The sequence below is a fragment of the Euprymna scolopes genome, chromosome 18 (genome assembly GCF_053919585.1).
Source record: "Euprymna scolopes isolate OS-2025 chromosome 18, ASM5391958v1, whole genome shotgun sequence".
Taxonomy (NCBI): domain Eukaryota; kingdom Metazoa; phylum Mollusca; class Cephalopoda; order Sepiida; family Sepiolidae; genus Euprymna; species Euprymna scolopes.
In genome coordinates, this window is record NC_136499.1 from 7,108,905 (window position 1) to 7,125,022 (window position 16,118).

The window sequence follows — 16,118 nt, forward strand, 5'->3', positions numbered from 1 at the left end:
TCATGTACAGATATTTGGATATCACATAGCATGTTTTCTGATACAGGCAGAAATAAGGAGGGTTGACAGCCTTGGTCACATAAGGTAGAATTAGCTGCAAAGTTTTTGGCAAAGAGTTTGGCCTTGTCTGATGCTGACGAGATGACCTCTGGTCCATTGATGATGGTTGGGATGGAACACACACTTCTGTTCAGGACCCTGTTTGCTATTTGCCAAAACTGGTGAGAACCAAGCCGCTGCTCAGCTACTTTGGACTTAACGGATTGAGCATTCAAATCTCTCAAATTCTTTATTACGCTTTTACAGTGGTTGCTGGCAGTCATGAAGGTGGCTAAAGTTTCAGTACATCTATTTGGTTGGAAGCAGTGGAAAAAATTATTGAGCGCAGAGACAATTAGCGAAAATGTTCATTACTGCAATATGAGAATTTACTTGAAATTCAAGATTTCGATTTTCTAATAACAGATTTTTTTTTCTGCTAATGCAGAACAATAGATTTTGAAATAAACGCATTCCAGATGAAAACATTATCACGTACTTGCATTTCAAAATTAGTAAAACTTTCCAAAAATTATGAAATATGATCTAATAAAGAAAGATTTACAAGTAAAATAGAATTGATTGAATTTATCGATTTATAGTTTTATCATATGTTTTAATGTGAAAGAATTCTCAAAATTCAGGGGGGGGGGGGTAACTGCAATCGATCATTTTGACCAATTCGACATATCTCCTTTGTTTTCAATTAAAATCCATCATTTAAAAATACAAAATATTGGATCGGTATCGTGGATGATTTTTCGTAAAAACTAGATCTAGCAAATCTCCTGGATTATTTTATGTAATTTTTGGAATTTATGCTAAAAAAAAACTAATCCAATACTTTTTTTTTTTTTACAAGGTGGTCACAACTTATCAAGGCCCGGAAGCCACTCAGGGATAAGGATTATTGTAAGTACAGTACGTTAGTGTGGATATTTAAAGTGTCTACTTAAGGTAGGGGTAGGCTATAGAAACAAAATTTTTCAAATAAATGCCAAAAGTGGCTTATTACCTTCATTTATATGTAAATAGATGGGAACAAGTGATTTTGTTCAAAACGGGTCAAAATTGGAGGGTCGCTGGCCCCAAACGTGATTTGACCGCGTTGACGCGTGAAAATGGCCCAAATTTCGCCCCCGAACACACTGAATCACTTATTGAAAGCCACAGGGTGCATTTTTTGACTATAAATGCATTTGTATCATTAAATCTAACATTCCCATTGGCTATCCCACAAGTATAGGGCTTTTTAGGGTATCTCAGAGTCCAAAATGGGTCAAAATTACCCCAAAATTAGCCAAAAATGGTCGGAAATCACGGATTTTCCAAAATGCACCTCCCATGGGGCCAAAGACACCTCTACATGGCAGAAACTGTTGGGAAATGCTTGAAGCAGGCACTCTCCTAACTTTTGCACTGTTAATGAGGGGTATAAGGACCTTTAAAAGGGGCTAAATATGGCCGATTTAGCCAAAGAGAGTCAAAAAGTCCCTAAGAATCAACATAGGTTGTCAAAAAGGGGCTTAATTTGAGTTATAGATGGAAAATTACCAAATAAGGAAATGTTTTCTTTCTGTAACAATGCAATGACATCTTTAAATAGACACGATAACATTGCATTGCATTAATTGTGAATTTGATTGAACTTTGCTTTCTTTTTCAGTTAGTAAAATGCAATGAACATGGCTGGTATAGCAGGGCAGATTGACGAAGATTATAATTACGACGATTGGACTTATCTTCTGCTTGATCCTCTTCCAACTGAGGCTGAATGTGTTCAAGCTGTGCAACATCATGCTGCCAAATATGGTACCACGACACAGAAAAATCATATTCACCAGTTCTCCTTGCAATTACTACAATTGTGGCAGAAAGCCTTTGGAAGTGATGTTCGTTATGTTACAATACCTGGGATAAAACATAAACTTGATCGATCGCTAAAAATTTACGACAAAGATGTCTACAAAGCAAAGGGTTCCAGACGTGTGAATATGATTAAATGGAAACGAGAGCACCATGTCCTTCTCAATATACTTTCAAAAGATGTGAATCCTGATGAATTTGATGTACATGAACGAAGATTCTTTGTCGATCAAAAGTCTCTCTCTCGCAAATGGCTCATTGACACTTTCCACGTCGATATGGAACATGAACGGTTTCTGGCAGAGCAAGAACTGCACAATCGTTTGGATTTGGACGATGATCAATTTGAAGTGGAGGATATGTGCTAGAGAATAATGATGTGATTGACGAGCTCTTTAATGCATTATATTGATATTTTACTGTTGAATGATTTTAAAGTAATGTGAAGTGAAGCTGTGTCTTGAAATAACAAAATAATTCCTTTGCTAATTACTCATACCTTTTATCAAGTTATTCAATATATTGGTTACAAATCGAGAAATAGCGAATCGAGGGCCATTTTCATCAATTTTGGGGTAACTATGAGAACAATATGAATTCAGACTCTTCTTGGACAGCATTTTATTGACATTCAATGTTCAATTTACAATTAATTACTTTCTGAGGAGTTGATGTAGTAAAGTTACGATGTTTCTAAAAAGTATCATTGATGAATGAACTAATGATTCATATGTTACGTACCGTAAAACGTAATTTTGTCATTTTTGAGGGTTTTTTACCCTTTTTACATTCCCCAAAGATCTCTAAATACCCTAAATACAAATGGATAAGATAACAGGGTGGTTATTTCAGTCTTCCAACTGTAAAAAGCCATACAGGAGTGTTTATAGGAGCCCGATGAGATATAATACCTGCATTTTGGGGATTATCCGTGATTTTCGTTCATTTTTGGCTAATTTTGGGTAAATTTGACCCATTTTTGACCCTTAAGATACCTTGAAAAGCCCTATATAGGTGGGATTGCCAGTGAGAATGTTAGATTTAATGATATAGAGCCATTTATGGTCAAAAATTGCACCCTGTGTGGCTTAGGAGGTGCATTTTGGAAAATCCGTGATTTCCGACCATTTTTGGCTAATTTTGGGGTAATTTTGACCCATTTTGGACTCTGAGATACCCTAAAAAGCCCTATACTTGTGGGATAGCCAATGAAATGTTAGATTTAATGATACAAATGCATTTATAGTCAAAAAATGCACCCTGTGGCTTTCAATAAATGATTAAGTGTGTTCGGGGGCGAAATTTGGGCCATTTTCGCGCGTTGACGTGGTCAAATCACGTTTGGGGCCAGCGACCCTCCAATTTTGACCCGTTTTGAAAAAAAATCACTTGTTCCCATCTATTTACATATAAATGAAGGTAATAAGCCACTTTTGGCATTTATTTGAAAAATTTTGTTTCTATAGCCTACCCCTACTTAAGGGGGCGGTTCATCAGGAATTTGTTTACGTTGGACGTGAAGACATCCAAGTTGTAGTCAGGAGGGAAGCAGGCAGACGGAATAAAGTTCCACAGGCGTGCAGTTCTAAGAAAGAAGCTTTTTTCATGGAATCTACGTTTTGATTTAGGCATAGATAAAGAGTGGGGAAAGTTTTTGACAGTGGATTCAGCTAGACGGGTGTTTTTTGTAAAAGATTGGCGAGGGGGATGAGAGATTGGAGTTCAGAGGAGCACCTGCCATGGAAATAACGATAAAACAAAGATAGGCTTGCAACGCCTCTTCTGTGGGAGAGAGGTTGCAGGGAAGAGAAAAGGGCATCCCCCACTAAGCCACAAAGTCTATTTTGTACTCTGTCAAGGCAGGATAGGCTGTTTTTAGCTGCTCCTGCCCAGATATGGCAGCAGTATTCCATCCTTGGACGTACTTGGCTTTTATATAGATAGAGAATTGCATCAGTAGTGAGATATCTTCTGGAGCGGTAGAAGGATCCCACCATCTTCCAGCAACCTTGGCAAAAGACTTGATGTACGTGTCCCATTTCAGATCAGGAGTGAAGGTCAAGCCCAGAAGCTTGTCAAAACATGGGGCTTCTCCTAGACGAAAGCCATCCATTTCAGTTGATGCTAGATGGGGATCAAAGCGTTGATGATGTAAAGATAGGAGTTTGGTTTTAGATGCATTAAAGGTAACCAGCCACGTCTTCCCCCACTGAACCACTCGTTTGAGATCAGAGGAGAGAGAATCAGAGAGATCTTTGTCATTTATGGCCTTTGATGTGTTGCTGTAGATGGTCGTGTCATCAGCATAGATGTCAACGAATGATTTAAGTATGTGTTTAGGGAGATCATTGATGTAGATCAGGAAGAGAGTTGGGCCCAGGATGGACCCTTGAGGGACTCCAGCATTAATACTGCAGGCCTCTGATTTTTGTCCATCAACCACTACTCTTATGAACCTATTAGAGAGAAATGATTTAATGATAGAGAGAATATTTCCAGTTATACCGTAGCTGGAGATCTTATGAAGTAGGCCTTTATGCCATACTTTGTTGAAGGCCTTTGATATGTCAAGAGAAATTGCCCTGGAAAGAAAACCTTTGTCAAGAGATTCCCTAATCCTATGAGATATAACCATTAGCACATCTGCTGTAGATCTTGCAGAACGGAAACCATATTGCATGTCACTAAGAAGGTTATTTCTGCTGAGGTGGTTGACTATTTCTCTATTTAATATGGATTCCAGCAACTTACTCATAACACACAGGAGACTTATTGGTCTGTACTGAGAGGGAGATGATTATCACCTGAGTTCTTAAATACAGGGCATACTGATGAGGTTTTCCAAGGTGTTGGAAAGCACTTCTCCTTAAAGCAACGTTTAAACAGTTTCATACATATGGGAGAAAGTTATGGTTGAAGCTTTTTTAACACTATAATTGGGATGCCGTCAGGGCCAGTTGCTTTACTGGAATCAAAGTTCTTGATTAGCTTGGTGACCTCACACACAGATATTTGTATGTTACCTAGCGTGTTCTGTGTTATAGGAGGAAATATGGGGAGTTGATGGCCTTCGTCGCATAGGGTAGAATTAGCTGCAAAGTCTTTGGCAAATAGTTTGGTCTTGTCTTAAGCTGAGGAGATGACTTCTGGTCCGTTCATAATGGTTGGGATAGAACGCACACTTCTGTTCAGAATCCTATTTGTTATTTGCCAAAACTGGTGGGAACCAAGCCACTGATCAGCTACTTTGGATTTAACAAACTGGGCATATAGCTCTCTTGCATTTTTTATTACTCTTTTACAGTGGTTGCTGGCGTTCCTGAAAGCAGCTTTAGTCTCAGTACATCTATTACGTTGGTAGCTATGGAAAAAGTGATTTCTGTGCGCGATGGCAGCACATTCTGGGGAGAACCATGACTGGCTGTTAGGTTCTTGTAGGAATTTTTTGGATCGTATGAATCGGTCTATGCCTGAAATTAACCATTCGGTCAGGTCTGATACTATAGAGGACACATCATTTTTAAACATGGAATGCAGAGGTAGATCAGATATAAATGTATGGAAGCTATCCCCAGTCAGCCATGGAGTATCGGTATAAAGTACGGTGGAGGGGTACGTCTGGGGACTTATTACATTTCAGTTTTATCTTAACTGATATGACGGAGTGGTCGGATGATCCTAGAGGAGAAAGAACGGAACATGAACATAGCTCAGAGGAAGTTGAGAGAAAAAGGTCTAGGAGGCTTGCATATTGACCTGTAGTATCGGGCATACGGGTAGGCTCGCGAACAATCTGAGTGAGGTCATAAGCAATGGCAAAATCATGACAAAACCTCTCCTCACTGTCCATCTTATTTGAGTGGGTCAGCCATTCCACGTTATGGACGTTGAAGTCACCACATATGTGGATGTTAGCCGTGGGGTGTGCAGACAGGATTTGGTCTATTTTCTCAGATATGCTCTTAAAGATAGTAACTCTGCTGTTATGGGACCGATAGAGGGCAAATATAAATGCAGTGGCGTAAGCAAGTGCAACCCGGAAGCACATATATGGTAAATTAGGATCTTCTCTGGAGATATCCGTACCACACGGGAAGCCATCTTTAATGTAGGCACATATTCCATGCCCATGGCGATCTATTTAGATGTTAAGTTAGAATATCCGTTAATTATGAACTCATCTAGGGAAGTGGTCGGCCCTATTCCAGTTTTGCTTAGAAAGAATATGTCCGGTGTTGTCTCCTGTAATTGGGTTTCAACCTCTGGAAGGTTGGAATGTAGACCCCTGATGTTGGAGAAGGTGACATGGTAGTAGGGGTCTACATTGGAAGATGGGGTTCTAGGTTTAATCGAGTTTTTTTGGAGATTGTTGGATTGTGTAGTGGACTTTCGGTCAGCGCCCAAGTTGTGGATAACTTGACAAAGACTAAAGTTACTTCTCATGAAAGAGGAGAACTATTTATGGCACAATGGGAGATTCCATTGTGGACACATGGGCCAGTCTATTCTTTGGATTGTGATTGGCTGAATCACCTCATTGGATATGCTTGTACATAAATACAAGCCCTCAGTCCAGCTCAATCTGGTGTCTGTCTTGTGCATAAGCTGGATCCTTGGTAAGTGTTGCTGCTATTATTACTATTGTTGTTGTTGTTGTGTGTTATTGACTAACACAGTTCTTTTGATTATTCTACATCTCCCCTCTTCCCCCCCCCCACGAGTAGGCTGGGTTGTGTGAGAGGTGTATCTCTCTTTTAGGCCTAGTTTGGTGTGTGGTAGTAACCTAGAAAGAGCTCGGGGAATCCTTGATCGAAAGCGTGGGGATATATGTGTGGTTTGTTGTTGGGGTTTGGTTGCTGTGTATGTACTATTACAGGGAGACAGTGGGAGATGCAAGAATGTAGTATCGCTTGAGGGAATTGTTGGTCCTAGTGTTGCACTTGGTATTGGGGTTGGTGCAGGCTTGAGTTCGCATTTTCTGAGGAAACGGCGGTTCCTAAGTGTGATCCTTCCGGATCCGTTAACCCTGATTCGGTATTGTCGATCTGGTAGGGAACTGATGATTTTGCCCGTTGTGTTCCATCTGCGATTGACTGGATTTTGGATGGCTACAGTATCACCAGCTTGTAACGGTGGAAGGTTGTGGGTATATTTATTATATCTTTCTACTATTTTTGCATTGCGGTGGTGGAGCATTTCCTTGCGATGTTGTGCTGCTGACACCCATTCAGGATGAGGCTTGTAGAGGATTGGCTGTGAAGGGATGGAGTCACGTAGTCGATGGTGAAGTAATAATTGAGCCGGTGATAGGCCAATGCTTTGGATTGGGGTATTCCGATACTGCAAGATGGCCCGGGCAACACTGTCATTGTCCAAGGAACCCTGGGGGCCTGTGTTTCCTTTCACAATCCTCTTTGCAGTTTTTACTGCGAGCTCTGCCCTGCCATTGGATTGGGGATACGCAACAGAAGATAATCTGTGTCTAACACACCATGTTTTCAGAAATTCTTGGAACGTGCTGGAAGTGAAAGGTAGGCCGCCATCGGTGCTGAGTTCTTCTGGGGCACCATATGTTTGGAACAGTTGTCGGCATATGGACATCAATTTGGTTGTAGTAGTGTGACCCGATTCTAAGCGGTATAAAATTAGCCAACCAGTTAGCCTATCTGCGCAGGCAAGGTATGTGTGATCTCCAACATAAAAAATATCCATGACGATTTGTTGGAATGGCCACTCTGGGGATCGTGTTAGAATGATAGGCTCCCTTGGTTGACTAGGTGCGATGGTTGAGCATACCATGCAATTTGCCCTAATACTGCGGATTGATGCATTCATCCCTGGCCAGTACACCGATTCGTTGGCACGTGCTTTCATGCTGACTACTCCTTGGTGTGCAAAATGCAGGCAGTGTAGGACCTTTTTTCGTTGTGTTTTGGGGATGACAATCCTTCGATGCAACAATACTAGACCATTGTCAGTGCTAAGGCGGTGCCACACCTCCCAATACTCACGGATTTCGGGCGCAGTGAGATTACGTGTTTTTGGGAAGCCTTGCTGTATTGTGTCTATTAATTTGTTATATTGTTGATCGCCACGACCTGCTGACCGAATTAGGTCTGGTGATATCATGGCTATATTACTGCTGTCTGCAAATGTTGCTATTAAGGCTGTTGACTCTGTTATGTTGCTTATGTTGTTCGACTCCAGTATATCCATTTGAGAGGGTTTTGTTGGAAATACATTGAGGAGGGCTTGCGCCATTGCCACTGGGTGGCGGGAAACTGCATCAGGGCCTCTGTGCCACTTCCCGGGGCAATGCTGTATGGTAAATCTATATCTCAGGGTCTTTTCCTTTAGTCTAAAGAGCCGGGGGTTTTGGATCTTGCTCAGATCACGATCGCCAAATATCCCCTTCAGCGGTTCATGGTCTGTGACCACTATGATGTTTGGAGAACCCATGACGAACATATGGCATTTCTCCAATGCCTATGCTATTGCTGCTGCCTCACCCTCTATTGGTGCGTATTTGCGCTCAGCATCCGTGCAAAATCTGCTGCCGGCATATATCAGATGCCAACCTTCGGAACAGCAGATTGGGGCTTTTTCCATGGTACATTGGCAATGTTTTTGTAGGAGTAGGAAGCCCATTCCTTCTTTGCTCCAATCTGGAGCAAGGCAAGATCATGGTTTGGGCTTGTCAACCAAGTAGCCTGGGCATATTCACTGGGTCCAGTTATGGTGCCCTTTCGGGACCTCGTCAAACAAAACTCCAAATTTACTTGGAATCAAAACCTTGAAGACGCATTCAAAGATTCCAAGCGAGTTATAATTCACCTAGTCCAGAAGTGGGTAGCAACATTTGACAAAGACAGAGCAACTCCCATTGTTGTGATTCCCAATTATCTTAGCATGGCTCGATCCATTACTTGAAGGTTTTCTTTCCTCAGTTTTTCCTTCACAAAAGTTGCAGCGTAGCTCTTGGCGGAATCGGCAGCAATGCCTGCTTTGAGGAAATAGTCTTCCCAATCTTCTGTCTCGAATCCTGTTCGTAGCACCATGTTGGATTGTGTAGTGGACTTTCGGTCAGCGCCCAAGTTGTGGATAATTTGACAAAGACTAAAGTTACTTCTCATGAAAGAGGAGAACTATTTATGGCACAATGGGAGATTCCATTGTGCACACATGGGCCAGTCTATTCTTTGGATTGTGATTGGCTGAATCACCTGATTGGATATGCTTGTACATAAATACAAGCCCTCAGTCCAGCTCAATCTGATGTCTGTCTTGTGCATAAGCTGGACCCTTGGTAAGAATTGTTGTTATTATTATTATTGTTGTTGTTGTTGTTGTGTGTTATTGACTAACACAGTTCTTTTTATTATTCTACAGAGATGTTTCATGTTGAGGTTTTGAGATTTGTGGAAAAGGTCGGCATACTTGGTTAGAGGAGTACAGAGAGGGAAAGTAAGAGAGAAAAAGACAGGAAATTTTTTTTTGTAGCACATGAAAAGGTAAAGCCGTAACAATTACCCACTAGTATGGCATCGAGACGCCCCACCAGAGACTACTGCATGGTCCAGAATCCATTCACCAAATAGCAATACAGCAGTCCCACTACTTTGCGCCTGCTGATAGGACAGCCTCCTTAGTGGTTAATCCAAGGTTTGGGTCCCTGACTATCAGGCGGATAACGTCAGCCCAGACAAAACGTTTACCTCCAGCACCCTTACTAGTGACATGGCCACAAGGATAGACATAGAGACAGAAAAATTTCCGACATCTCAGACTACTGTTTACCAAGTACTACCGACCTTTAAAGCAGCTTTTTCTTCACCCTTTGTTAGAAAAATCACTTATTTGCATGAGGACTGAGGGACAAATAAGGAGAAGCGAGAGTTACTGGAGCTGCCGATAACACATCCACTGTATTATCTACTCTCCATTGAAAAAAAAGAGGGGTATAAGGGACTTATTAATATCTACTTAGCTCAATTATCAATTCAGGACGCTTTTGATGATAATCTCCCCTCCCATGGATGGATGTTTTGGCATTATATATCTGGAGTTTGAATAATTCGAGCTTCACCTTATAATTAAAATCCAATAATTAACTTTTATCAATCTGTGAAGTCGGCTTAATATTAATTTACATTTGAGTTTAGATAATTATTCAAGATTTTAATTTGGGAGGTTCTCGTTTACATAGGTGACTTTTTTTTCTTTCCGTTTTACATGTAACAAGACGATATTGGTTAACAGCATATTTGACAAACATTTCAGAACAGAACAAAAAAGCAAGACAAGATAGGTAAAATTTAGTTACGAGTTTTTAAGTCAAAGCTGTAATAAGAAAAGAGTTAGCGGTAATTAGTACAAATTAGGTTCAAAAGTTGGAAACATTTTTTTAATCTTAGCTGAAGAGTCTGGAAACAGCGACCTACCCTTTATTGGGGTCATATCCAAATGGTTGCCGTTGAATTGGTTTCGGAAATTTTAAAACTATGAATTAAAAACTATACATTCGTTTATATGCTCTTCCATAGAAATTGACCCAGACTATAGTAAACACACGAATTGATCACGTTGCTATTCATGTGTACAATGTTGACGTTTTACACAACGGTTTGGAGATGCTTATAGTTTATTAATACATATTGATTACAATATGTAAATTAATAACATGGAGGGAGAAATGTATTTAACAAGAAACAAAATGTTTTGATAAAGCAGATATTATTGTGGATAACGCAAAAACTTGGTTATTTTGGACAGAAAAACCAATAACATGCTGCAAATATAAATTCAACATTTCCATGAAAATAATGTCCATTTTATTTGAAATATAGATCTGACCCAAATGAGGTCAATTAATAAGTACTTTAAGTATTTAAAAGCTAGAAATAATGGTAAAAGTGAAAGAGCCACAGCCAAGATTGAGTCACAGAAATTAGGAACTCGCATTTTCTAAAAAAGTCTTGTGAATAATGGACAATCAAAAATTCCCTGACTATATAATAAGTTTGAGGTTGTTTGCACAACAACAGAGAAGGCAAACTTGCTTGCTCGATGATTTGCTTCCAACTCCACTTTAGACCCAACAAATTACACCCTCCCAAATTTACTTTTGCAGACAGAAGCCACACTCGATGATAAAAATCACCATTTCCCATGTGTGTGATTCCATAAAAAACCTAGATACTTCAAAAGCTAACAGAGTTGATCTCATCCCTTTTTTTAAATTTTTATATTGCAATTTCACCCCAAACAAGGCACATTGTCAATTTGATGTAGGGAGCTACTATCAGGGACATAAGCTACCAGGATACTATGTGGGGAGTTGGGCAGCAAGATGTTGGTTCACGTTACACTTGAACTTCTGCATGGCAGTACAGTTGGGGAAACAGGAACTCTGAAGGGAGTTCCAAAGTCCAGCGGTTCTGGGGAAGAAACTACTGGAGTAGAAAGCTCTCTTACATCTAGGGATCTCAACTGTGAAGGGGTGAGATTTTGCTGCTTGGTGGGTCTGTCGGGGGGGTACTTACGTCGAGGGGGCACAAGTGCTTGCAGTTCGTCAGCGCATTCACCATTGAAATACTTGTAGAACAGGCAGAGGGATGCTACATTACATCGATAGGACAGAGGCTGAAGCTTAGATGACAGTTCAGGACCTATTTGGTTGGCGACTCTTTTGAACCCTGTCTAGCGAATGGTGGCTTTATAGAGGTACAGGATACTTTCAGGCGTTAGTAGCTTTCTAACATGGTAGAGAGAACCTACCTTTTTCGCAGTGTTTCTGGCAATGTAATTTTTCGCAGCACTTCTGGCAATGTAATTTTTCCAACTCGTGTTTCCTATGAACGTTAGGCCGAGGAGTTTAAAGGACGTGCTTTCAGATAAAGAGAATTTGGCCATTGCTATTGGTGGTAGAGAAGGTTTCTTGTAGTTATTGAAGGAACTCCAATCTCTGGTCCCCCCCTCGCCAATCTTTCACGAAAAACACCCGTCTAGCTGAATCCACTGTGAAAAATTTCCCCCACTCTATATCTGTGCCTAAATCAAAACGCGGATTCCCTGAATAAAGCTTCTTTCTTAGAACTGCACGCCTGTGGAATCTGTTCCGTCTGCCTGCTTCCCACCGGACTACAACTTGGATGTGTTCAAGTCCAACGTTAACAAATTCCTAATGAACCACCCCCTTAAGTAAACACTTCATCAAATCTCCACACTAACGTAATATACTTGCAATAACCCTTATCCCTGAGTGGCTTCCGGGCCTTGATAAGTGGTGATCACTGTGTAAAAAAAAAACAAAAAAAAAAAACAAAAAAAAAACAAGTTTAGTCTTAGCAGCATTGAATGTGACCATCCATTTTTGTCCCCATTCCACTACAGATTGGAGGTCATCTTCTAGTGTTTCTGTCATTTCTCTAGATATGTCTCCATTTGTTTTCCTGTTGTGTCGGTTATAGAGAGTGGTGTCATCAGCATATATACTCATCTCACAGACAATTTTGTCAGGGAGGTTATTTATGAATATTAGAAATAATATAGGTCCAAGGATAGACCCTTGAGGCTCTCCTGCATTTATATCATATTGTTTGGATGTATGACTATCGATGACAACCTGGATTTTTCTCATCTAAGAAGGATTTAATTATGTTAAAGATTCTTCCAGTGATACCGTATGATCTGATTTTCCTGAGAAGACCTTCATGCCATACCCTGTCAAAAGCCTTAGATATATCTATAGCTACCGCTCTACCCTCCCCTGCTTTGTCAAGTGAATGGTATATACGCTCAGAGATTACAGTTAGAATGTCTGGCGTGGAACGAGCTTGCCTATACCCGTATTTTTGGTCGGTCAGAAATTTAGCATCTCTAAGCTGATGGACTAGAGCTTGGTTAATTATGGACTAAAATATTTTGGCGAAAAGTAGGAGGAGGCTAATGGGGCGATAATTTACTGGGTCAGTTCTTTCACAAGAATTCTTGAATACTGGTACCACAGAAGCAGTTTTCCAGCAGGCATGAAAGCAAGATTCCTTAAGGCATTTGTTGTAAAGTTTGGAGAGAACCGGCGCTACTTCGGCAGAGCACTTTTTTAATAGCACAGCCGGGATGAGATCAGGTCCACATGCTTTTGAAGTGTCAAGATTTTTTATGATGGCATGCACCTGAGATGGGGTGATTTTCAGATCGTCTAGTGTGGCGTCTGTCCGCAAAGGAAAGTCAGCGAGAGGGTGGTTGCAGGGTCCAGTGTGGAGTTTGAGGCGAACCGACTGGCAAGCATGTTAGCCTTTTCGGTTGCTGAGCAAACAACCTCATGATTGTTGGTTAGTGGGGGAATTGTTGATTGCCCATTATTTACTACACTGTTGTAGATTTTCCAGAAGTCACGAGTTTCTTGTTTTTGTGCTTCGATGCGTTTTTTAGTGGTTTCAGTAAATTCTCTCTTAGCTGTCGCTATTTCTTTCTTACAGTTACTTCTAGTTTCTATATACTTTTGTCTGTTTGAACTGGACTTATGTCGGTTAAATCTGCAGTATGCATGCTGTCTTTGAGCAATGGCAGTTGCGCAAGTGGAAGTAAACCATTGGGGAGAGTGGGGCTTGCTATAAAATTTCCGCATGGGAACATGCGCTTCGATTACAGTTTTGAACCATTCAGTGTTCTCATTTGCGCACTGTTCAGCAGGAAAAGAAAAAAATTTTCCCCATGGGGCATCTCTGATAAGATCTCTAATGGCTTCCCAGTCAGCCTTTTTATAATATCTCGTTGTTTTGAGCACTGGCTCTTCAGTTTTGGGTCTAGAGTTTAGGGCGATTTCAACCATTATCACTGAATTATCAGCGTTCCCGAGTGGGCTGTCGGCCTTCGTTATGCAATCATCGGGAACTGTGGTCAGAAACAGATCTAGAAGTGATGCGTGTTGTTCTTCCTGGTCAGGGAAATGGGTTGGAAAAGTAACAATTTGTGATAGGGAGTGGGATATAGAGAAGCTATGAGTTGTGCTGCCCACTGCATCTATGTAATAGAGAATCCAAGCCAGTTTTTGTGATGGACATTAAAGTCACTAAATACATGTACTTGTGCGCTAGTGTCAAGGGAGAGTGCTGTGTCTATGCTGTCAGAGACTTTGTTTATTATGGTGCAGTCTTGGGTCGAGGGAGAGCGGTAGAGAAAGTTAAAGTAGCTAATGTTGTGTTGCATGATTAGTCTAAAGCACATAAATATAATTAAACAACTCTTCACAGACAAACGGATATTTCTCAAAAAGAATTGTTGGAATGAAAAAAAAAATGAATAAAACATGGCGCTATGTAAAGTTTATAATAACACAATGAGAAAAAAAAAACACTCGTAGTATTATATTACTTGTATTAGTCGGTTTATCGGGTTCTACATTTGGTTCCGTTTTGAAAGAGCACATGAGATCTGTAGTTTTCTTTGAGCGTAGCACTGGCATGTCCGATTTAAGTCTTAGTATTACGTGTAATAATTACTTCACTATTATAATTCACATTTGTAGTTAGGCAGTTTTCACTTAACGGACAATTACAATTATTTTCAGTAAAATTATTGTTAGCATTGAACCTATATATATATATATATATATATATATATATATATATATATATATATATATATATATATATATATATATACACACACACACACAAGTTAGAAAAGCATTTCATCGAAGGCATGAAAATTGTTAAACAAAATGTTTTTACTATAGGCTTACTACAGTTAAATGGGTGTTTTTTCTTTCTTTCTTTCTTTTCAACTCTCTCCACTCAGGCTGCTTAGTGGGTCTATTTTTTTTTCTTTTTCTAATCGCTGTTATTTTTTAAGTTTTTATTTTACGGCTGGCGGTTGTTCAATACCTTTACTACACCACCTCTCCCTCCGCCCGTTCTTAACATTACGATAGCCGTTCTTACCATGAGGAGTTGGGGAGGGATGTCTATTCCGAAAGCCGTTCCTAACATTAGATTCGGTGGGGGAGGGCAGCAGCAATAATAACACCACTTTACTTTTTTTTACGAGGGGGAGCGGACACGCTTCCACTGGGCAACGCCGGTTAGCGGGTACTGCTAGTTATATATAAGACAAAAGAATTAAAAAAAAAATAGTAAAGAAATAATTTCTAATGACAGTTTGTCAATTTATCAACTGAGTGACAATGCACCATGCGGCACCATTATACAAACTGATAGTGTAACCCCCCCTCTCCAGGGAAATTTCTCGGTGCCCCGGGCCCTCAGTGTGGAACAAACGAACAAATGTTTCCAAGCGGAATAAACACTGTAGATGCAAATAACATTAAATCCATCTTCCTGTTATCAACAGGGAAAATGAATGATTTGTTAAAAAACAATTAAGATGAACGTTTGATAACTGTAGAATCCGTTCACGTATCATTAGACTAATTCAGCCGCGATGCGAACAGTGGCAGAGAGAGAGAGAGAGAGAGAGAGAGAGAGAGAGAGAGAGAGAGAGGGATGCATACAAACACGCAAAAAAAAGTGTCCCTTTTTCGTTCTGCTCATGTTCCATAACCTTTTTCTTAGTTTCATGTATTAATCTTTTTAAGAATTGTTATTCTCTCATTCTGTTATTCTCTCATTCTGTTATTCCCTCTTTGTTTTACATTTATCAAACATGTCCTCAAATTTCTTTGTGAAGCCCTGTCTGTTCGTTTGCTGGACGTAATTTTTTTTTTAACTACGCTGTCAAGCATTACAAAACTTAATAAATTGATTGTGACAAGAGACCAGAATAACTATTATTATACTAAAACTGAGTTAATGTTTGTTTTCCTAGAGCATTTTCCCTATGTATATTTTAATTAGCAGTGCTACCTGGTATTGCCCGGAACAAAAGTGTAGCATAACTCATTCATTTGTTTTTCCTATCCTCTTCGCCCTCCTCCTCTTTATTCAACCCATTCTCTGCATATACAGGCATAATTCGAATCGGTGTAACTGAAATAACCCTGGAAAAAAAGTCAGAGTTACTTTCCTTTAATTAGAAAATTACTACATAATAACATTAAGAGATGTGTGTACGTCTTGATAACATTTAATAATAGAAATGGTTATTTGATCTCCAAGTAATGAATCTACATTTTAGATATTATACATCCGGAGTTACGTTGATTAAAAAGAATACCAATTTCGTGGGTGGTTGTGCAATTTTGAAGTTCTAGC